Genomic DNA, 26,196 nt, shown 5'->3' with positions numbered 1-26,196 from the left:
AAATAATGATATATATGTACATAAATTATGGTCAATATATAAAAATGATGATACATTTATTAATACAAATAAAAGAAAAAATAATTGATACATGTATTATAAGCATTGTAAATCATTGAAATGGATTTTATTGTTATGATTAAGTAGAGAAATTTTCCTATTCGGAATTGGAGATTATCTATAAGCAAAATTATATACTATGTTGCAAATTTACCATTGCGTGATAAATTCATATGACATAATGATTGTCTGCTGAGAAAGAAGCTCTAAGATCAAGTCCCGGTAGGATTCCGATTTTATCTCTGATTGGAAAAGTTATAATAAATAAAACTAAATATTACAAGTATATAAATCGTACAACGATAAACAAAAACCTATATAATTCAATATTATTTTATATATATGATATATATTATACTATATTATATTATATTATTTTATATAGGTATATATTATATGATACAAGTATATTTCTGTCATTATTTTATGACAATAAATTATGCTGTTTTTGTCTGCGTATTTTTACTGTATTTCTGTCACCATGCCATGCTTGCAAATGAGATCGACTTCTGGCGATATTCTGTCGCTGTAGCATAATGTCGTGTTATGCTCAATTTTGATTTAATTTCTGTTAACATGTTATGTCAACACGAAATGTTTAAAATCCATTATGTTTATGCAAATTATTACCTTCTAATTAAATTTTGCAGCATTTTTTGCAATACATATCATAATACACATATCATAGAGACTGTCAGTTTTCTGCTGTATTTCTACTGGTACTAGCTGAAATGGTAAATCATGCGTGGCTGCTGCCGGAATTTTACGGACATAATAACGCATTATTTATAATACATGAGGTGCGGTCGCTTTGAACGCTCACGCGCTTTAAGTACTTCTTTTTCTTCTTTCAAAAAATGAGAAAGAAGCAAAAGAAGCGCTTACGTGAACATCCAAAGCGCACCCATGAGCTTAGTAGACTTGCTTATTTGCGTATTTAATATTAAAACATAATACAATAAAAAAATAAAATGATGTGATGTATAATTTTTTTAATTTCCAATTAACGTTCCTGATAGCATTATCAGGAAAAGTAGATTTAGGCAATAAAATATAGATTAAAGCAATACTTTCTATATATGTATAAAGAAAGTATTGTTTAAATATTTCATTTTGTGGATTTTTTTATTTTTATATGCATGTAATATTCCCAGTCAGCCAAGTATGTTCAAACAGATCTTGCAAAGAGACTACAAATTGTTACAGCAAAAATATTATAAATTTGATACAGAAGCTGTTATTACTGATTAAGTCGGCAGATTAGTAACAGAAACTAAATTTGCGTGCGCGCAATCTGATGACATCCTCTATAATTTCATCTATAATTTTTATTTTGGCCGTTTTGAACGGCATTAAATTGTAGATCCTATACATATATGTCTGCAGAAATACCACAGACTTCTAAATATTATACTAGATTACTAACATCGAAGAGTAGACAATCACCCAGAATATGTAGGTTGGGTTAATATTTACTTTGTGTTTCCATTTGCCGGCAGTTATTAAAATATAAAATATTTTCATATATATTGACAAGTATTAATTAATTATTATAGACAAGTATTATGATTAATATTCTGTCCATTAATGCAATAATTATATTCCCAATTGTGAATGACTACTTTCATCTTTAGCAAGACTGCTGCTGCGGTCTAATATAATATAATATACAAAGATCTATGGGAAAAATTAATAAAAACGCACATCGGAGATATATATAGAGGAAAGTTATTAGACATCCTCTGATAAGGATGTACCGCGATAAGGTTATCCGATTAGATTTCTTATGTGTTTTAAGACTATTTTTCTTACAAGAAAAGGTAGTGTTTTCCTCCGATTTTAATGCGCTTTGAATATGTTGTAGTCTAGGTTAAAATAGGAGACACTTATTTTTTTATACGTGCTTTTTCGCCCGTTAAGGGAGTAAAACACCCTCTTGAGAAAAATCAGTTTTTATATTTCTGAGCAAATATCGTCGAAACGGTAAGAGATATAAAGAAAGTTTTCAATAAAAGTTTTATGGTTTTTAATGTACTTTAAAACTGCACAATTAGATTTTTTTAAAAATTGAAAGGGGGAGGGGAGATTTCGAAAAGTATGATATTTTCGAAAAATCTAATTATGCAATTTTAAAGTACATTAAAAATCATAAAACTTTTATTCGAAACATTTTTTTTATATCTCTTACCATTTCAATGTTTATTTGTTCAGAAATATAAAAACCGATTTTTCTCAAGAGGGTATTTCACCCTCTTAACGGCTGAAAAAGCACGTATAAAAAAATATGTATCTCTTATTTTGACTGCAACATATTCAAAACGCATTAAAATCGGAGGGGACACTTCCACACCTTTCCTTGTTAGATAAAATGAAGATTTTTTATTTCGCAATAATCTAATAATTATGCATAAATATATTCCACGTATTATTAAAGTAAAAGACGCACTCATTTACATTTCCAAAACGCATGTAAAATAAAGGCTAAGGAGTGGCCATTAGTAAAAATAAAGGTTTCCTTTACTTTTGCCATGTTTGAAAAGTCCAGAATTCATTTTTGAATATTTATAATTTAGATTCTAGGTTGAGATCCATATTCTCCTCGAAAAAGAATAAAATCAGCCTTGTGTGTTAGTTGAAATTAATTAGGAATAAATAGTTCTAAAAAAGATTCGACATTTTTCGTTTATGACAGCGAATTTTATATCTCCTAGAATGTAAGATAGTCTCAGAGTTCCATATTTTTAGGTACCTAAAATGGTAACCAACACAGAAACGCGATAATAGCGATAAATATCATGAGTGTATATGAAGTATCAAAGACTTCGATTCATTATGTGATTATGGTAAACAAAAGTATTAAACACTATTTTTTGACAAATCACGATAAATCTCTCTCAGTCGTAAATTTCACTCTGACTAATTTAAAGAAAATGAATATTTGTGTGTACATTAGTCACATTGACAAATTGATGATTCGATTTTTAAGGAAGATAACGTACATTGTAACTATGCTGCTGACTTTAGTCACTCATTGTCAACGAGCTTGCCTTAGCAACTGCACCGGTTCTAGTTTACATAATGAAATTATCATGCTCGTCATTATCATTATCATTATTGTTATTATTATTATTATTTTACGGTTTATGCGTATGTTTTTCAAAACTTACTTCTTTTTTAGCTATCCATCTCTTAAAAATAAAACAATTTCTTTATTCAAAAATATTAATTATATCATATTTTCTTGTAGACAATACGTTTTTATTAATGTTATTCAGTCAATGTTGATGCGTGTGCATATTTAGATATTATTTGCTTCAGCGTTCAATTAAGGTTAAATAAACATATTTACTTGCCTCGTGTCGGATGTTTTTGTTTGACATATAATTTATATTTGTGTCACAAGCAGAAAAATTGATCGCTTGTCATTTTAATGGACTGTTATAGGCAAATTTGTCTTATCGATAATTCGTATAATAAATTAAAGGCATTTGTGCGCCGTATATTAGATATAAAATCGTGGAGTAAGAATAGTTGAACAAGAATAGTGAAACAAAATCGCGAAAAACTTATTCAAATAAAATAATGTAATATATATTAATTATTCATTATAAATTATTCAATTAAAATATAATATACTGTTTAATTCATTGTCAATCTAGTTTAGTAATTTTGAAGTTTTTCAATTATAACATTGTTATCATACAAATTGATGTTACAATTTAAATGCATAGTTACATTTATAATTTACACTATTATGGTGATTTTTGCGACGAACATTGAGCAAAAACGAACTAGCCATGATACATGGAAATATCCCGTATATCGCATTAAAACTTGCTGCAAGAACATTAAGTGTTTTTCGGAACGTACAATAGCGGAAAGAGGGGAAGTACGGGTGATATATATCAGTACAGTTTATATAGTCACTGGGTATATGGCGCGGAATATATGAGATATACACACATACACACATTTATATATAATATCATATATATATATATATATATATATACTATATATCTCTTTTATGGCAACCATTAACATATTTTTTACTATACGTATTACCATACAATAGTGACGCAAATATTATAACTTATAGCGATAAATCAGATGTAGAGAGAAAGGTAGCCGAGAAGGATAAGACATTAGCTGAGAAGGATGAATAAAAAAAAGTTATTAATGCGTAGCATCATACATTGTCGAATATCATGACATTATTTGATGATATTGTTATAATTATAAAAAAAATCTCCATTTATTATTTATCTCATCACATACACACATACACACAAATCCAAATAAAGTTTTATATAACTAGTCATGTAAAAGAAATAAAATGGATAAATGCCAAGACACAAAAGGTGAAGTTCTCATTGTCGTTCGAATCTTTTGTATATATTTTATATTCCGCTTACTGTTTGAAATAATCCCGTTTGACTACTTTCACTTTACCATCATAATGAAAATGCGCGTATATATATATATATATATAAAGTAACGTGGATTGCGAGGAAATAGAACGAGATATGAGCTCTAATACTATTTTTTTTTACATATGTATTTTTATCACGTTAATGTTAAATATATTTTTGCTTATTGTAACTTTCGATTTTTCGATCGACATTTGATTGAAATAGTTCAAGGTTTGAAATATTAAAATATTACATATGTAAATATATGTATAAAAGTATATAAAAGTATTTTTATATAGTTATTACTAAACTGAATTTATTAAGAGCCAATGCCAGACGATAGTGTGTCAGTTTCATAATAATGAAGTTTCCTATGAAATCAATTTCTTGTGCACAGGACACTAAAATTTCTTGGTCTTATACCAAGTAACATAAATTAAATTTCATTTTTGAGATTCTAATTTAGCCCTCTTTACCCCCCTTGGAGATGTACGTGTGTTCTGGAGGAGTATGTGTGTTCTCGATTCAGCGACCCAATTCGACCCAATATTTTTCTCACTTACTTTTCCAGGAGGGTAAAGAGGAATAAATTAGAATCTCAAAAATGCGAGATTTAATTTATATTACTTGATATAAGACCAAGAAATTTTAGTGCTCTGTGAACAAGAAATTGGTTTCATAGGAAACTTTATTACTATGAAATCGACGCACTATACCATCCGGCGTTGGCTTTTAATGGTCCGCGAAATTTCAAGATTATGTTTTCACATATGAAACCTTAGTAATTTAATTATTATTTTATTATTAATTTAATTCGTTTGTGGAATCTATTAAATTCTTCTAACTTCAAATAATTTATTCAGTAAGCAAAATACGTGCAATATGTCAACAGATTGACGATAAATTTACTCATTATCAGAAGTTGCTAATAAATTAGCATCAGTTATATTCAACTTGTTATCTTCCGACAGAGCCTCATAGAATTTAGCAATAGATTAACAGAAACCGAATGGAATCTGTTAATATAATTTAACGTACGCTATTCTATTTAAATGATTAAGAAATACAAATGCTGCTTGGTTTTCGCTGCCAATTTACCATCAATCTCTCACACGCAGATCTTCGCAGTTCGGTTTTTGCAAAGACTTTGAAAAATAATATTTATATATTTTTTGAAAGTAAAAAAAGTATACTAATTTTGATGAAGAGAGCAATCAATTTTTAAAAAAGTAGATCTCTATTCTAAATTTATTATATGCGACATGCAGGATATGTTAAAAAGATGTAAAAAAGGAAAAAATTTTCCAAGTCAAAATAAGAAAATATTCATGATATGTATCCAGGAATGCTTCGTTTCTGAAATACGAATTCCTCAAATGTGGTCAAAAAAGTACAATATTTTTTGTGAATAAAATGATAATCGTTATTACATTATAATTTGAAATTTTAAGAGTGTATATAGTATTAGTAGAAAGTATTTAGAATAGTATTACTGTTTCTATTTTGTAGTTAATTAGTTAGAAACAAAATTTTTAATTTCACTTCTAGAAGTACATTATTGCATTAAGAAATTCAATTTTTAAGATTAAATAGTTAAAAAACTTATTAAAGAAGAGATAACTTGCAGATAGAAACACTTGAAGAGAAATACTTTTAGAGAAATACAATTAGAAAAAAAAAACATTATTTTTTAATTTTTTTCTTCAACAACCTGTATCTCTGAAACAAAGTATTTCTGAATATATGTTTATAAAAAATTTTTTCTTGTTTTAATTAATGTAATTTTTTCTGAAAATTTTTTAACATCTGTTTGAAACACCCTACATTTTATATATATATAAATATAATATTAGATTATTCAAATATAAATAAGACTTTATAATTTCTCGCTTAAATGCACTAAACTCTAAAATTAACACATGTTTTATAGGGTTGGCTATATTGGATTATTTTTTGATTACTCCGTTTTAATAGACACGTGATTGAATGCACTGTTGTTAGCATAACTTATAATAAATGAGCAAGAGGTACTATCGACCGTTGCATAGCGCATTATAAAATTTTTAATTTTTACTAAAAGAAAGTACAAAAAATTTGAACTAAATTTATGAAAAAATTAAAAAATAGCTTAACAAATAATGGCTTTTCAAGCTCTCGAGTGTTTAATTGGTGTGATAGTTTCAGACAAGAATACATAAAAATAAATCGTATTTTTCACTGGCAATGTAAATCACAATCAATGATTTATTGTAGGATAATAGGTGCATAAGAGTTTGCGAAATTAATAATATTTTGAACATTAATGTTGGTAGTGTTAACTATTCTATTCATTTAAAACGCAGGAAAATTAAAGAAGTCTAATTTTCTCCAAGATAATACTCGATTACACTCAGTTAAGAAAACGATAGAAATTATCATCAATTTGGAGCTACTTTTTCATCCTCCTACCAATGCTCCGATTTAGCTCTCAGTGGTTATCATTTATTTTCAAAGGCCAAGAGAGACTTGAGTTGAGACCAACGTTTTAAAAATAACAACGAAATTATTGAAAATCTACAAAACTGGATAAATACTCAACCAAAAACTTTGGTCGAAAAGAATATAAAGAAACTTTAAGAAATTTGGAAAAAATATCTTGAATTCCAGGAGATACGTAAATAATAAATATAGAGGGTGTCCTATAATAGAAGTGACCCATTTTTAATAAATTGAATAGCTCATATTCTGAGCTCACATTATCGTTAAATGTGCCTGTAAATTTGTTTTTTTACATGTATTTGTATACATTTCGAGGCACATTTAGCAATAAATGTGAGCTCAGCATGCAGACCAATAATATTAGTACTTAAAAAAATAAAAAAGAATTTACGTAAACATATGTCCGCTTTAACTTTGTTTCTAAATTGTAATGAGTTTTATATTTTAACAATCTGCATCTGCTTATTTATACAAAAGGCATTCAAAATGACTAGTATAGACAGAATATATATCTGTAAACGTTTTTACCTGAAAGTTTATTCGTGAGATTATTTGAACGTTTATTGACAATTTATTGAAATACTTTTAGGAAAATGAACAAGATTTACGTCAAGTCCAAAGCGAAAATCACTTAAAAGATTCGAGAGAATTAGAAGATTAATGTTAAAATGTTTATAGAGGTCTTCAAACACAAAGTAATATTGAGTACTTTTTGAAAATAAACAGCTATAGTGATATAATAGATTGCTAAAATATGAAACTCACTATAACTGAAAAACAAGGTCAAACTCTGGACCTATATTATTTGTAATATTATCAATTTTTCTCATTGTTTCAAGTATTAAATCTATTAAAATGAGTTCTACATATTACACCATGTATGTATGTATGTATACATATATGTGTATATGCATGTACATATTACATACAAAAATTCTATAAGAAACAGGACATTTAATTATCTCTTTACCGATGATATAAAAATTATTTCAAACATAATTTTGTAATAGAAGTTAAACGAAAAATAAGAAAAAGTTAATTTTTTTTTTATTATTTAAAAATTCGAAGTAATGGCCTTTAAAGGCAATACATATTCTAAAATGACGAATTATTTATTATGATCTGTGATTATTTATTATGATGTTGAATTATGCTTTGAACCAGACGTCCGACAATAGCTCAAAGAAAACATAAAGTGATTTTGTTGCACGACAATACTCGACCATATGTTGTAAAAACAGTTAAAGATACGTTATCGTCACTTCAATGGGAAGTCTTGCCACACGCCGCGTATTCATCATACTATGCTCTTTTAGATTATCACTTGTTTTGATCGATGTAGCACGGCTTTGCTGACCAGCACTTTATAACATACGAAGAAATAAAAAAAAAAAATGGCTCAATGAAATGGATTGTTTCAAAGGACGAACATTTTTTTTATCGCGGAATTCACTTATTGCCAAATAAATGGAAAAAGTTATAGTTGGCGATGGAAAATATTTTGAATGAAATATAATTTAACTCTCTCTAGAATAAACGTGTTTTTTTTTGCAAAAAAATCTTCAAAACTAATCTATACTATTCTCAACTTTTTTTTATACTATTAGATAAAAAAATCTAATAGTATAAAATCTAATGAACGTGGCGTTGTATCCATTTTATTATATTTTAATGTAGCGATTTGAGAATTTTTTTAGATTTGTTACAATACCTAAATAAGAGTTGAATCATTGTGTTGATATTATATTAACAGACGCTTTAGTGATATATTTTGTAAAAAAGAATTATTAACAAATCTTATAAGAATATTACATATTTCTATCTATGATTCTATCTAAGGTTTAATTGTCAGATTATTAAAGTATCAATAGTATCAATTTATAGTTAGTAGTTCTTTTCTATTGATTTGTTTATCGCAGTTTTTATATGTTACACCTTTAGGTTTCAAAAGCTTTTTATTTTTTTTTCGATACTTCCAATTTCATGAAATATTTGAATTATATTTATATAGAAAGCTATGGACACAATACAATCATAATTAGAAAATCTTTTAAGGAAATCTCCTAAATACAATATATATAATAACTATAACGTGTGATAACTTACATGATAACTTTAGCTTTAAAGACTAGGAAGATTTAATATTATAATATTCATATCAAGCTTTAAATTCTTTAGTAATTAAAGTTATTTAATTTATAAGTTTTTGTTAATTAAATCTAATAGATATATTGCACGAAAATATTCAATTGATACGAAGCTGTCTCTTTTATTTTTTTATTAAAATTTTCAATATAAATGTAAGAATTATCTCTTACATGTTCTCGTTTTGATGAGCACTTTACATTATTATTAGATAACAGATGTTTACTATTGTCTTTTATTTCTGTCAATTTTTTATCCGTATCTATTATCTTAATTTAAAGAGCTCAACAATTGTATATGTATAAGCAAGAAAATGTAAAAACACACACGAATAAATTTATATAGAAAGTTATGGACACATACAATCATAATTAGGAAATCTTTCTTTGTATAAACATACCAGCTTTCAAACGTTGTTGACTTTCACTACACAAATAAAAATCATTAATTTTCTTTTCCTTCAAATAATATATTCTGAAACATTCATTGACTGATAAATTGGCGAGTAAACTAATCTCCAATTGATCATATGCAAACAAATATATTTATTGTACTGATAAGGAAATTATGACTGATGTTTATTATACGACAGATATTTAGAGAACTATTAAAACCTAGAAAAAAAACATTATTGAAAGAGATCATAATCAATAATTGATCATCTTTGTGTTGTCGCCAAAAGTGAAGGCTATCATTTTAAACATTTTTACTAATAATAAAAACTAATTTGTCAGCATTTTGTATTTTTCATTTAATACTAAATTTTAAAGTTCAAGATTAGCTTAATTAGAGTTATATTATTATTAATATGTATTAATATCGGTTATATTATATTATCATATGCAAGAGAAAAAATTATATACTTTTGTTTGAAAAAGTGATAAAGACCTTATATAAAAATAACTTGTAAAAAAAAATTTTTCTTACATTACATTCGCCTTTCAAATAATTGATTAACGTTACGATTTATTAATAAATACTTAAATGATTATAATAAATTACACGTTGATTGATTGAACAAGTACGCAACAAGTTTATTCGATAAAACATATGATGGAATTTATTCAAAAATTATTTTTGCGAATCAATTAAAATTTATTCAGAAACAGTCAAAGTGAAATTTTATTACATTTTTTGCTAATTAATTTATGCATTAAATACGAAGTTGTAACGTAAATTACACGTAGGTTGTGTTTCAAGAATATTTCACATGCTCCTTTGCCGCAATTCATTTTCGATGGCCTACTTTCGATGTTATAATATTACGATGTATATGTTAGAAAGAAAAGTTATTACACACATGATATAATATATTATATACGATAATATAACCGATTGTTCAGATTGTGTATACAAATTTGTACATAGTAAAGTACAATCATAATGTTTATTTTTAATCTACATATAGAATGATCCTCTTAACTCGCGCATCTTATTGTTAGATGTTTTCTAGATTATTCATTTTTTCAAAAAATAAATTATCTAACAATAAGTTTATACGGTTTTATAAAGCACATAATAATGCAGAAAATTTTTTTTTAAATTAATATTTTCATTCAAATTTTAAAATCCAATTTTGAATTAATTTCGCGTTTTTTAAATGAGCCTATGTATATATTTTTTTATAATCTTGTGACACATTTTGAATAAATACATATTGATACTATATTATATCCTTAAAATTATGATATAAAGTCTGATATAAATTTGTTGTCAACAAAAAAGCAAATTTGATATAGAAGATATTAAGTTGATGGTAGCAATCGAGCAGGATCATTTAACATGACCTGACGTTAAATTGGCGGCAGAAACCGAGCAGTAGCTGCGTGCATGCAATCTATGTCATAATGGCAATCTATCATAATGACAGATTGACAGCAGGAACACGAGAGTATCTGCATTTTTTAGTTATTTAAATGTTATTTAAATGGATAGTGATAGATCTATATTTAAAAGTTTTTAATATTTGATTCGATAATTTCTTCACTTTTACCGTTATGCAATATACATATTTTCTCGTATTTAAATTTCTGTTAGAAGTAGATATAAAATTTGCAAGGCTATTAATAAAAAGTGTAGTGACTGTTTTTATCAATTTAATTTCTGCTATCTAATACAAGTTTAATAGAAGATTCAGAATATTAAAATTAAAATAAATGAATAATTATTCGTACTGCTTTTTGAAGCGCAAAGAGTAGAAATGTAATTCTCATATACAATATATATCTCGAGATTAAAAAATTTTTAATTATTTTTTATTGACACATTCATAATTGATGTTATTATTTATTTAATTAAGTTGAACATATAGTCGTTTATTATATGAGATATCATTACAATATATGTTACATTACATATTATATGGAAAAAAATTTACAATTAACCGCTTACTTATCGATAATATATCTGTAATATTTACTTTTATTGCACTTATAACATTAATATATTTATGTTTTTTAAAATCGGATTAAATATTAATAGCTTTCATATCGATTTACTTTAGGTATCTCTTTTATTTAAACGGCTAGGAGCAGATCTTGTTTGGTTTTTGCTGCTAATCTGTCGTTAGATTGTGCGCAGATCCTACTCGGTTTCTGTCGCCAATCTGGTATTAGATTCCATGAGCAGACTCTACTGGTAGCCCGTGGGTCACTTCGGACACAGCTGCTAATTTGCACGTTTAAGAGTAACTTCTGATTAAATCTGTTGCTAATCTGCTGGCATATTATGCATTTAGCTTATTGAGGATATGCGACTAAAACTAATTGTAAGACCGAGACTTGTAAAACATCTTAGAAAAAAATAATTATTATGATATATTTATTCTCTTTTAGTGTATTATATACAGCTGTCAAAGTATGAAAAATCTCGTAAATATCAATTTTTGGTTATAATACTCTTATAACTTTTTGCAGAATTATGCAAGGACTCGATTTATAAAAAAATTAGGATTTTATTAAAGAAAAACTAAGTTGACCTCCATATGACTTTGACTACACTTAATCAAACTAATGTTCCTATCTTTTTCCCCTTCGAATGAAACAACTTTTATCTAAAACATTTTTTGTTATAATGTATTTTCAGAGATAATAGCTTGTCACGCTTTACGCGCTTTACTCTGTGTCGTGGTAATTATATAAAAGTTATATAAAAGTTATATATAAAATGTAAATTTTTATTTGTACATTTATTGCAAAATAAATTCATAGGCAGGGAGAGAGAGAGAGAGTTTCACCTCTTGCCTTACATCGCTATTCTAAAAAAATTCAAATTATCATTTAACACTCGTTTGCATTATTAACCTTATTTATTAATAATTTTTTAATAAATAATGACAAAAAAAAATTTTTACTCAAAATTATTACCTTGACAATACAATCAATATCAAAGTAACATATCTTCTATTTGCTTTTTTTATATAATTTGTTAATTTTTATATAAATAATAAATATATAATTTGTTGTTGCTCTCATTGTCAGTATATACTTTCAATGTAGAATAAAAATTACTGAACTTTAATATAACATTTCAAAAACAATAAGAGAACGTCAAGTGATTCCAAGGACATATTCAAGAATGAATTTTTTATAATGTTAAGATTAAGATAATCCATGTGTACTGTCTACATTTTCCTAAAGAATTACCAATGTAATTTTACAGGGAATTCAAGTAATTTGTGTAATTTAATAATTTATTGCAATGTTTTATCATGTTTCTATGAGTTTCTCAGTAGATATATCTGTTTTGACGGTCAAATTTTTTTAGATCTTAATTTGTATCTATTTAAAAAAAAGCCATTTATCATAAATAAAATTGAGACAGTGTTATCACCACTATGTTCTAATCCAATCTGATAAAAAATATCTCCAATAAATATCCGTAGATATAAATTTCTTTTTGTGTAGATTATGAATTTTTTCACTTAGAGATTAGAACTTTGAATTCGAAAACAAAATAATATGTCGATTGCTGTCAGGCTTACAAGTTATAAATAGAGATAGACTGTAAATTGATAATTTTATAACGGTATATTATGTACACTACATAATGATACCGATTTGTATGATTCATATTTTAATCGTATTCATTATTGATAAAAGAATATTAATCAGGATAAGGAGAGTGTTGATTTTAAGAGAAAAGAAAGACTCAGCTCATTCGATTTGACTCGATATCATTCGACTCACAGTTATTTGCTTTTTATGATATGCATATGTAACTGTCAAATTATGACATATGTCAGATTACTTCATATACAGAAAAACGAGTAACTGTAAGCCGAATGATACTGATTGTGAATCAAACGAATGGATCGAAGTATCTATAGTTCCCTCTTACGCTAGTTTCAGCTTCCTCTTATACAAAGTTTCATTTACACATGTATTGTTCTAATCGACGCAATTTCTTTTTTAATACAATTGTTTTTGACGATTGAAGCTTCCTACAATATTACGATCAAAGAAACTTATTGGAAAATACCAAGCGGATGAGTGCTTTACTGTGAAATGTCTCTTTTACAGAAAATGTCGAGCAAATGTCTGCAGATGCATTCAAATAATGTAACTTTCAGATGTTGTGTCCTAGATTGTTGTTGTGTAAGCATTATTCTTTTACCATTTTATATTATTAAATTTTATTTTTCGCAGTTTATTATATAAATGGAGATTAAAATAATTCTAGAAAATAAAGTTATAAATGAATTTTATCAGCGACACAGTTTTTAATATAGCAATAATACAACAATTTTTACAAAAAAAATAAATCTATCAACTTATGAATTTTATTGACTATATAAATATCGTAATGTACTCTCTTTTCATAATACCTTTAAAATCAATGCGTAAGATTGGTATATTTTTTTAGCAGGATTGATTCTGACTTTAGAACATAAGATTCCAATGATCACCAAATATCAATTTTTAAATGTGTTTTTATCCGTGATCTTGCACGATGTAATATTAATGTTCCCTGGACCTCGTAAGAAGTATTCTCTTAATTTGAATATATAACAGATACATTGACTTTTTTATACTCTCTCTTTTTCTTATCCATACTCTTCGTTTTTCATATACTCATAGTCATAGTATAATAAAGCAGCATGATAAAAGTACTTTTGTTTCTCTCAATCATACGAAAGAACGATATACTTTCTGCTTATATCCTGCGGCGCATTAAAACGGAAACGTCGGAGAAATTCCAGATAATGCCCAATAGTAAATTAAGATATAATAACTTTCGTGAAAGTTGTACGATGGTGAAGCAGTGAAAGAGGTGGAATACGAGGAGGTAGAGAACTCTATTAACTTTTATTTCTCCGGGAAAGTAACTTCTCTCATCCTCCTCCTCTTCCTCCTCCTCCACCCCATCCTCCTCTTTCACCTTCCAGTTCTCCTACTCCTCTTTCTCCTCCATCTCCACTTCCACTGGCACCTCCATCCTTTCTCGCGTTCTCTCTCTCCCTTCATCCCATCACTATCGTTCCTTGCCTATGTTCTCATCGTCGGTTTCTTCTTTACCTCGACACCCCCGCACTTACCGCTTCCTCTCGCAGCTCGATCGGTTGCCCCTCCAGTCTCACCCTACCCAAGTCCCGGTCTCGGCCTCGGCCCCGCCGACTTCCCCCTACGGTGAAACTTTGTAAAGCGACTTAGTCAAAGTTTAATAAATTCCTTCGAGGAAGTTTCAAAGCGGTTCTACGCGGGATTGCAAATGATTACGTTTCGTCGTGCTAGAGAATATGCGAAGATGGGAGGAATCGGTATGTAAGGCTGACAGAAACAGGTAAATAAATGGAAAAAAACAGAATGGTAGGTTTGTGCAAAACATTTTTGCAAAAATAAAAATATTTTAGTTTACTTGATTGCGGAAATTGATGTTAGGCTGATTAAATTTGACATTACGACAACAAGTTGAAGGTGACTTGATTATTCGTCAGCAGAAACTGATATCAAATACAATTTCAAAGAGACAATACTTGCAATTATTATATTATTCCATATTAAAATTGTAACATGTAATTCTAACATTTAATATATTATATCCTCTTACTGACTGTTCAATTTTTATACAACTATTTTATTTAAATCTCACGAATCTCCTTATATGATATCTGATATTAAAAAAATCCTTGAATGTATAAAATTGTTTACTTTGGTTTATATTTAGTTCATCTCATGCATTGTATAAACGAATCGTAAATAGATCAATCAATGAATACAACGACGTCGCAAAGTCGTGTATTTCTCTTTTATAACGAATATCAAAACATGATATATTGCGAGAACACTTTTTGCAAAATAATGCTCTCTTTGTTTTTTCTCCTATTTTGTCGCGTGTAACTCGAAGGTAAATCGATAAGGAATCTTCTCTCTCTTTCTCTCTCTCTCTCTCTCTCTCTCTTTCTCACACACACACACACGTTATATTAGTGAAATGTATATATAATTTCGGAAACAGAACGAGAAGAGAAAGTATTATATAGTAAACGTCGCTTACAAAAAAAAAAGAAAAAAAAAAAAGAAAAAAAAAAAGAAAAACCAAAAAGATGAATTCATACTTTATGCACAAAAGAGAAATCTATGTGTCGAACGAAGGAACGAACAAGGACAAGGAGAGAGGCTCACTCACGTAACAAACACAATTGACTCGGTGATAGTGACCAGAAAATGGCCGCCACGACGCAAACAAATGAGCAAGTCCAACCATTCCCATGGCAACAATCTCAATCAGATAGGAGCTAGCGGAGCAGAGAACAGAGAACACGCCGGATAATATATTCGATACAGGTAATATATAGCGCTCCAGATACAATATTTATGTCTCGACGTATTTCACTAGCAGCCCATTATTCATTCGCTCGTACTGAATAAGCATTAATATCATAGAACTCATGTGCTTCGTGCTGCACAAAATCTTTTTCAGTTTTACTTTTCTGCTTCTACTCTCGCCCCGTTCTGTCTCATTCGCAGGATGCCCCTGATGATCGTGACGATCGCTGTTATACGACAAATAAAGAAAAAAAAAAAAAAAAAAAAAAAAAAAAAAACGCTTAAATAATTCACTTGCATAATCCATTTTTATTTTATTTTGATTCCGATCAAAGGCTGTTCATACATATCTTTGCCATCGATGACTTGCACGTTGGCAGCAAATCGAAAAAAAAGGGAACGAACAGTGCGAGAAACCGGTTACCATTGTTACAGCGTCGTCACTACCACAAGAAAGTCATCGACTACAAATACCCGAGATAACTTTATTGTCATAAGCTAAATTCTATTTTGTGTATGTATGTGTGTGCGTCACGTAACAATGCTATAGAATTATTATTTCAAAAACTTCTTCTTGTCCATTCGGATGAGTAAACTCTACGAAGAAAAAGATAAAAAATTTAGGAGAAAATAAAAATCAAACTAAACATGTGATCAAACGTGCTTCACTTTAATATATACTCTTCTCAAGGTAAAAATATTTGTCTATTTTAAGATCAAATAAAATAGTTATAAAGCATAAAGCAAAGTCAACGTTCGAGTAATCTACCCAACGCTGAATAAAATACAAGCGTTTGAGGAAATATAAAATTAATGTAGCACTTAGTTTAAATTTATTTTTTATCCAGATTAATAATTATTTGTCTTAATCGTTTAATTATTTCTTGTGAATATTGTTATTTTTTTATAAAATATTGTAAATTTAATTCTACAATTTACAATGATAATTAAGTTTGTGTAATAAATTACTACGCAAGCCCCATTGTTTTTAAATAGATGTATACGTAACAGTGGATCAAGATTTCCAAATAAAAATTGGATTTGAATCAAAATACATACTCATATTTTATCAGAAACTTATTTGTTAGCTCTATCCATAAAATGTTTCCATATATACATGTATAAGTTATTTTAATACAAAGTATTTTTAGACAGACTATTACTTGTTATTAATGCACGTGGTTCTACGTTAGCATTTCATATGACATAAAAAATAATCTCTTAAATACAATATATATAATAACTATAACGTGCGATAACCTACACGATAACTTCAGCTTTAAAGACTACGAAGGAGATTTGATGTTATGATATTCATATACTATGCTTTAAATTCTTTAGTAATTAAAGTTATCTAATTTATAAGTTTTTGTTAATTAAATTTAATAGATATATTGTACGAAAATATTCAATTGATACGAAGCTGACCCTTTTATTTTCTTTTATTAAAATTTTCAATATAAATGTAAGAATTATCTCTTGCACGTTCTCGTTTGATGAGCACTTTACATTATTACCTGTTAGATAACAGATGTTTACTATTGTATTTTTTATTTCTGTTAATTTTTTATCCGTGTCTATTATCTTTATTTAAAGAGCTCAACAATTGTATATGTATATATATATATAAGGAAGAAAATGTAAAAACACACACGAATAAATTTTATGCAACGAACAAAATGTCATTTAATACTTTCGCAACGTCACGCAAAACAGTATTTTACGTTTTCAAGTCGTAAGTTCTTTGAAACGAGAAAAGATAAAAAAGACAAATATTCGATATCACGCATCCGATAATACTGGATATGAACGACAGTTTGCTATATAAGTTACAAGAGAGACGGGTTAGCTCGAATTCCATTATGCTGTTTTATGCCCGTCATTCTTGTTTTTATTGCACGCCTCTCATCGCTTTTCTCTCTGTTTTACGGCCTTGCCTATGAACGTATTCCTCGGTAGATCGCGAGCTATTAGTTTTGTCCTTTCATTATTTTTATGCGCTTGTGTTCGGAACAGGAATGAGAAAGAGAAACAAAGACAGAGTAAAAAAAATCAGGAAATTAAAATGACGTTATGATTGATAATACGTAGGATAAGAATAAAGTGTAATATTGTATACTTATTGATATATATAGTAAAATACATATAGATATTAGAATTGAGAGAGAGAGAGAGAGAGAGAGAGAGAGAGAGAGAGAGAGAGAGAGAGAGAGAGAGAGAGCGCATTGAATTTATAGTAAAGCGAAATAAGCAAAATAATCGTTTTATTAATTGTTTACAAGTAAATACGGAGTTAGATTTTGTTTTCGTCTGATATAGATCTTGCATTCTTTTTCTGCTTTGCTAATGCATCTCATTTCAGATATACAATAAGTTATAGTTTAGTTGAAAGTGTGACAACAAGCGTGATATGTGATACACAAATGAAGTGCATCATATCGATAATGCATATAATTTATATGTCGGAAAAAGAACATTGCTTATATATGCAATGTGTCCCCAATAAAATAATACATTCCAATAACGGTTGTAAACAGTTAGTATTAAAAAAAAAATATTAAAATTAAAATTGTAGAATATAGAGGAAATAAATTTGATGTCATCATCATTCTGTCATTTCATATTTCAACGTAATTCAATACCGTTTTTTTTAAATGTCACATGATATTTTCATGATGAGTTTCATGAGTTTCATAATTCCAAAGCGAGTTCAATCATGTGTTATGACTTTGAAATGGATTTTATAATATATTTTTTAAATCAAATTATAATATTATTTTTAGATTATGTAAAATGTCGGACTTCTTTAGCGTATCAGAATATACAGCATAAAGTCTAGGCTAGCATCCCATGTGTACATACACGTGTGCGTGCGCGTGTGAGTGTCGTGCGGCTGGTATGCGCGCGCGCATATTTCACATATTACATAATCATATTAAATGTTCAATATATGACCCATTTTCATCTACACAAGGCGATGCCTATAACGTCGAACAGTTTATAACGGAACTTTTCGGGAAAGTGCCCTAATTGCATTTATGCGCGTCCACATATTTTACTGACGTTGATGATCGTTCCTTAAAAATAGTGTTTATTTTTATTTTTTATGTAAAGTCAAATAAAGATTTGATAGAGTGAGATCTGACTGATCATTTCGACAAAACTACCTCGATCATCTGTCTCTGTCGACCTTGAAATAGAATATTAAGATAATATTCGATCAGTTCGATCCGATCGAATATATATTTTCGATTCGATAATATAGCAACAACAAGACTGAAGTATTTTTTTATGTTATTATGCATACTATGTTTGAAAACAATAACATAATGCTAAAGTAAATTCGACGTATATATAATACATGTATATACATATATGTATCTTACATCATTACTGTCTTATCACTGACAGTTAAAATCCAAGTTATAAGTTGTACAAGTGTATAATTTATTAATAATTTACATATTTTTAAATGTTATAAACAGCTGGAACTATCTGTTTAAATAACATTTATTCTGTTTTTATTTGAAACTTGTTAGTATCTTATAATTAATTTTTAAATCATTCATTTCATATATCCATCTTTAAAAAAATAAAATTCGATGGGTAAACAGTTTGTTTAATGATATTATGCAATTTAATACACATTGTGCATATTTGAGTATAATATTCTGTTAAGCGAAATTTAGAGACATGTGTGTATCTGTGCATCCCAGATCCCGTCATCATATTTCATCCGTAATATAATATCATGGACCTACACATACATCGCATAACTTTCTTTTATAGCGATACAATAATATTTTTTTTCAGCGAAAATGAACGCTTTTACCCTCTTATCATAACACATAAGAATTAATATATAATAAATTCATATATTATATATGTATATTATCTTGAAATTGTGAATTAAAATATTATAGCAGGAAATTTTCAAAAAATCAAACAATATAGGTATAGCAATATATTTATGATTTTTTACTCCAAATCATAGTTTTTGAAATATGAAAATTTAAAGTTAATATATATCACATAAGATATATTTAAACAATTGCCTGTTTGTTAATCGTACGTATGCGTCACTAAATTATGTGCACACGTAACTCACGAATATTAGACGACTTTAAATGTATGTATGTGTGTGTAATTTTGTGACAGAATCAACTTTAAATGTCAGAAACTATTACTTAGAATAAAAGATCACAAATTTGTATTACTTAAATTTTTGTAAATTTACTAATTTTTGTATTTTGACTCACACTATGGGATACTCGATATTATACACACAATTTTATATATCATATATGAATCATTCCATATGAAATCGATCACGCCATTTTCATTTGCGGTCCAAAAACAATTCTAAAGGATGAAATTACCTCTTATATAATGTAGAGCCATCTTTGCTTTTCCCAATATATTTCGAAAATTATTCGAGATATCAAAAAATGTTTTACATCAAAATTTTTCATAGCAAAAACATGTCTGTTTAACCACATTAATAAAATTTAAAAAAAATAATTTTTTTACAAATTTTTGAAAAAAATTATTTTTTTTTTAATTTTCTTCATGTAATTAAATAGAAGAGTTTTAGCCATAAAACTTTTGTATAAAACATTTTTGATATCTCGAATAATTTTTGAGATCTATCGAACAAAGCGAAAAATCGCTCTACATATTAAAAATAAGAAAAAGATAAGAAAAAAGTAGAAAAGAGATTTCTTAACAGCCTTAATTGATATTATTTATCAAATTTTATTTTTTTTCTTTTTAAACTTCTTCTACGAATATCTATAAAAAATTAACACAGTTTTTATCCTATCGAACTCTATTTCTATCTCTAATTTTTTCAATGGGATGTGAATGATGAATCTTTTCTATCAATCTTTTTTTTCTTAAAAAAATGATACTATTTATGTTTATATTCTGTTTCGTGTTTATTATTGCGGACGTACGTAACATATTTTTTATTGTGCACTTATTAAAAAAGCTCTTTGCTATAAAAAAATATATTTTCGCAAAGAGAAAGATAAAAATATCATTTATATATTTTTTTACAAAAATATCATTTATATTTATTTATATTTCTTATCATTTTATTTATTTATATTTCTTATCATATTTCTATTCATTCTTATCAATTTTTTCATTACAACTTTTTCATTAGCCGATATTCTGAGCTCATATTTATCGCTGAATGTATACAATGTGTTTCTAAATATATAAAACACATTTAAAGACACGTTTAACGATAAACGTGAGCTCAGAATACGTGCCATTGTTTCTATGATACATCGCTGACTCTTTTGTATATAACACTTATTTTAAATTGTCAGGTACATATAGATATATGTAAAAATCGAGCAGATTTATTACAGGAAAAAAACAACGAAAAAATATTAAACGTACAAATGTATTAAACGAAATTGAACCAAAAATGAGAACGAAAAAGTCTTGGAAATAGAGAGTAAAGAACACTAGTGTACAAAAGTTCGAAAGGTAGAAGAGAGAGATTTGCAGAGGAGGGGCATTTCAGATCTCCACTTGTTGCTTGCTTCTTGGTGTAACCGACAATGTGAGGTTGAAAAACTCGACTATTCCGAAAATTTCCTTTTGGTTAAAAGATCTCTCTGTCTTTCATCGCGGCCATGAAAGACAGTGTTCTTATTCCCCTTCTTTTTCTGCTTTATTTCTTGTTCATTTTATTTACACACACACATACACACACACCCACACACACACACACTTATGCTTGCCTATGTAAGTGTATGCATGTTTAAAAATTCATATAAATTTTTCATGTATGCGTATTACATGTGCGTGCGCATGTGTGTATGTGCGTGTAGTATTCATTAAAATAAACCAAATTATTTTAATAAGCGAGTATCTAAAAATCAATGATGTTAAATAATGGTTTTATTGGTCGTAACAGATATTCGATGTGTCTATTGTCTCCACATGAATACATATATTACATAATTCAACGCGTCTTTTCATTGAGGCTTGCATAAATTGAAAAATGTTATTTTCCCTTATTTCTTGAGAATATATATCATTATTTAATATTTTAAATGAATTGAAACAATGAATATACAAGAATGCTGTATATTTTCAGAAATACACGAAACAGAATATAAACATAAATAGTATCATTTTTTTAAGAAAAAAAAGATTGATATAAAAGATTCATCATTCACATCCCATTAAAAAAATCAGAGATAGAAATAAATAGAGTTCGATAGGATAAAAACTGTGTTAATTTTTTATAGATATTTGTAGAAGAAGTTTAAAAAGAAAAAGAAATAAAATTTGATAAATAATAGCAATTGGCTGCTAAGAAATCTCTTTTCTACTTTTTTCTTACCTTTTTCTTATTTTTAATATATAGAGCGATTTTTCGCTTTTTTCGATAGATCTCAAAAATTATTCGAGACATCAAAAATGTTTTATACAAAAGTTTTATGGCTAAAACTCTTCTATTTAATTACATGAAAAAAATTTAAAAAAAAATAATTTTTTTCAAAAATTTCTAAAAAAATTATTTTTTTTAAATTTTATTAATGTGGTTAAACAGACATGTTTTTGCTATGAAAAATTTTGATGTAAAACATTTTTTGATATCTCGAATAATTTTTGATAACAAAGAGCTCGTTAATAAGTGCACAATAAAAAATGTATTATGTACGTCCATATAATAGTAAACACGCAACAGAATATAAACATAAATAAAGTGTCATTTTTTTTAAGAAGAAAAAAGATAAATCAAAAAGATTTACCATTCGCATCTCATTGAAAAAATCAGAGGAAGAGATAAATAGAATTCGAGGCAAGCGGCGTGAGAGAAACCACAAATCATAATTATAATTTCTATAGTTGTTCATATTGTATGTACATATTTATCTTTCTAGTTATTTTTCATTCGCAAAACTTAATTTACTTTCCTCTTTCCCACACAATCATTATTTCTTTTATATCTATAATCGTCTCAATTTTTATATTTTCTTTTTTTGTGTCTCTGTCTCAATATATAAAGAAAAACCTTTCAAAGATAAATCGTTTTAACTCTTATTTTTCATTATAAAGCAAGATTTTCTTCATTCTAAGACAAGATGGGGTTTTTTATGGAACAGTTTTTTTTCTCTAATAATACGCACCTTTACCAATCAAAATATGAATTTATTTGCAATTTTTAATTGCTTTTAAAACAATATTGCTTAAAGCAAAAAAAAAAAAATTAAAAAACAATTGCCCTGCAAACAGTAAAATATGTTCAATGTATAATAACAGTAGAATCAACCCACAAAGTCGAATATCGCCATGTTACCTTGCGTTTGCTCAAGAATCCATTAAAGTGTTTTTTAAGCTCTCGAACAAATGTTGATTTTACAAATTTCTTTGCTCGAATTTGTTTGCAGTTGATAATCACTCGGTGCTTATCGAATGGTGGCTAATGTTTTCTTCTATTTCATATGGTATATTTATTTTTCTGATAATATAAATGCGATATAACATTTTTTTGAAAGTATTTTTTTTCCTATTTCTTATCTTTTCCTATCTTAAAAAGTAATGGTTAGTAATAGTAACGAGATACCTCACGTATCTATACAGGAGATTGTCAGTTGAGAGTGCTTTAGATTTTTAAATTATTGGATCTTAATAACAGCTGAGCTCAAATTCTTAATAGTTTAATAGTTTGCCTCAATTATATAAGAAAAGTGCTTTTATTTTCGTTCTACGTATTTTATAAAATACGATGCAAAATTTAAATATGAAAATTTTTCTTTAAGAAACGTCACTATCATCACTTTACATGTAAACAACGCACACATAGAAAATATACGATTACTGCTTTCGAAAAGAGATTTATGACACTTTGAAACATAACAGTTGATAAATAAATAGCATGCACAGTTAACTGCATTGTCTTTTGACATAAGTAAAAATTAACTTCATAAAAGAGCAATCATATAGTGTAGTATATAGTATACACATACTATAGTGCAGTATATAATTTTGTTTTTACTAAAAATACATGAAAGTAAATACACGTAAGATTACGTACGATAAAAAAAATATATAATAGATATATTTTTTTTATATAGTTACAATTTTAAATTATAAATTATAAATGAATTTTGTATATAAAGAATTTATATGTTGTCTAAAATATTAAATATATAAAATAATATTTAATATAGATATATATTTTATATATTCGTATAAGTGTGTTTAAAATTATTTTTTTTAATAAGCATATACAAAAAAATTTTAAATTATTAATCTAATTTAAATTTGTAAGAAGTTCGCTTTTATAAAGAAGTAAAGTTATATACCTCTTTTTTCTTTTATATAGTATTTTTGGACAATTAAATCAGATAAAGCATATCACATTACTTTTTACATTACCAGGGTGTCTACTCAAATCTTGTAAAAAAATTCCCTGATTTTCCAGGTATTTTTGTTCAAAACAAGTAAAAAGAATATTTTCAAAACTTTTTAATACAACTTTCTCTAAAATAAATTTTTTTATAACATGCATTTTCAAATGTTTTTCATTCATACGAAAAAAAAATACGGAGCCTCTTAAGTTTCAATGTAGATTTATAAATTTACTAAAAAAAAAAACTAAATAATTTTCATCGATAATTTTTCATTTATATAAAATTTTATTTCTTTATCTTTAAAAGTTATAAAGAATATGCACTTTATATTATGTTAAGGCATTAAGTATATATATAAACTGAGACACAAGTTCACGATGTCTCACTTTATCTGCCGACACATTTTTAAAATATCTGATTTTTTTTAAGAAGTAATTATTTAGGCAACCTTTGTGTACTCTATTGTTTGAAAAACAAGAAGCCTCATATACAAATACTTTTTATTAATATCATGTATAAAAATATATCTTTTTATGACATTTTGCAAAAAAAAAAAAAAAAAATAATTAAGCCCTTTTCAAGAACAATATTAGAGAGTTAAATATCTTCAAAGTGAATTGTTTCGATCTGTCCTTTATAACAATGTACTTTGATTTGCAAGTTACACACGAACTTACTAACTTGATTTTAGATTTAACTTAGTTCGGACAACTTGAGTCACATCTAAACAAGTTCGGATTAGTATCGTGGTTTGTGGCGTTTCTATTAAGTCGTTTTCGTACCATCTTGTATACAAATGAAGATTTATAAAATAGTCTAGGTAAACTAATGAGAGTGTTTTTTTTTCTTTCGAAAAATTTAAAATTATATCTATTTCTTTTTATTTTTTTATCATATTAATTTTCTTTGAAAGACAAAAGATTCGTAGTAATTTTGATAAATGTAAATATAATTTCAAAGAGTATAAATACTTTACTACGAATAACAATTTTAGTGAAAATTAATATTATATTCCTCTTAATTTGATATTAAAATGCATATTTTATCTCATATTAGTTTATAAAAAGTATTTCTGTACGAAGATACCACAATGCAATATTATCAGCGCTTCTCTCTCTCTCTCTCTTTCTCTCTCATAACATGACTATATAAATAATTTATTATCTAAGATGACATTCCGATACTCATCTTCTTAAAAAAGAAAATCAATATATTAAAATAATACGACCGTGAAAAAATTATTCTACAAAGAAGAAAAAAGTTATTTTAATATATTTTTAATTTAATGTATATTTAAATCTATCTTCCCTGTTAATGATATTCAATAAAAAGTATTTATTTATTTTTATTTCAGTATGTGTACTTCTATTTTAATGTAGAATATATAATATATACATATTTTTAAATGAAAGAATTTTTAAAAGTATAATAAGATTATATTCAATATGTATCGAGAAAGGATATCAATAAAAGATATATCAAAACAAATATCACTAACAACTAAATGCAAAAATTTAATGTCAATCAGTAATGACATTTAATTGCTATAATTAAAAAAGCTATTATTAGTATATGTATAATATACAGAGTTTCCTACGCAACTGACAATGAGAAATGCTATATATCTTTAAAATTATTAAAGATACAAAGAAATGTTAAGATAAAATAGCTTTAAACATTTTATATTTTTATATTACTTTTATGTATTTGTTGTGCATGCAGTTGTGGGTGCAGTTGCAAAATTTAAGCGCACTTCTTTAATGGAACTTACTTTAGATATACTAATCGATACAGTTTTTCTTCCTCATACGTAAAACTATTAAAAAGTTATGCTTAAAAATGGTTAGTTTAGAAGTTATTTTAACTTCATTAATTTATAATTCATGGATTATTGAATAATATATGCATTTTTAAAAACATTCGGTTATAACTTGATTTTATTATTTGGGATTT

At 27.0% G+C, this 26,196-nt stretch overlaps 1 protein-coding gene and 1 long non-coding RNA gene across 10 annotated transcripts in view; one reads left to right on the top strand and one right to left on the bottom strand.

The window, feature by feature from the left end:
- The window catches only part of LOC140667973 (uncharacterized), a 97,553-nt gene that overhangs the window by 24,613 nt on the left and 46,744 nt on the right, over nt 1-26,196 (top strand). The window contains exons 1-2 of one of the 7 annotated variants that reach the window (XM_072896435.1): nt 14,103-14,853; nt 15,689-15,880. The exons of 3 other annotated variants lie outside the window; for them this stretch is intronic. The gene's annotated coding sequence lies outside the window, so the exon portion shown is untranslated. Of the gene's footprint in view, nt 1-14,102; nt 14,877-15,665; nt 15,881-26,196 lie in introns of those variants that run through there. 3 more of the 7 variants (XM_072896432.1, XM_072896433.1, XM_072896431.1) reach the window with 3 other exon arrangements.
- Nucleotides 1-26,196, bottom strand: part of LOC140667978 (uncharacterized) — a 74,672-nt gene that overhangs the window by 43,753 nt on the left and 4,723 nt on the right. The gene's annotated exons all lie outside the window — the stretch shown is intronic.

This window comes from Anoplolepis gracilipes, chromosome 7, assembly GCF_047496725.1.
Source record: "Anoplolepis gracilipes chromosome 7, ASM4749672v1, whole genome shotgun sequence".
NCBI classification, from domain to species: Eukaryota; Metazoa; Arthropoda; class Insecta; order Hymenoptera; family Formicidae; genus Anoplolepis; species Anoplolepis gracilipes.
The sequence above is the reverse complement of the archived record's forward strand: the minus strand, read 5'-3'. Positions and strand labels throughout refer to the sequence as shown.